This window comes from Trachymyrmex cornetzi, unplaced genomic scaffold (genome assembly GCF_001594075.2).
Source record: "Trachymyrmex cornetzi isolate Tcor2-1 unplaced genomic scaffold, Tcor1.1 scaffold576, whole genome shotgun sequence".
Taxonomy (NCBI): Eukaryota; Metazoa; Arthropoda; class Insecta; order Hymenoptera; family Formicidae; genus Trachymyrmex; species Trachymyrmex cornetzi.
Genome location: NW_017299889.1, coordinates 273274 through 273476, shown reverse-complemented (window position 1 = coordinate 273476; position 203 = coordinate 273274).

The window sequence follows — 203 nt, the reverse complement described above, 5'->3', positions numbered from 1 at the left end:
ATCCGGCGTTAGGATTAAGTTAGCGACTCTCTGTGCGAGTACCGAGAGTATCGAGCAGAGCGGAGGGGCGAAGCCCCGGAGAGTACTTGTAATTGCTGCACTACTGTAATTTATCGTATTTGCTTCATTACCTTCTTTTCAAATATAATTGTTCTTATTATTACGCTTTCGCGTGGTTTATTCTTGTGGCCTATCTCTTTCGC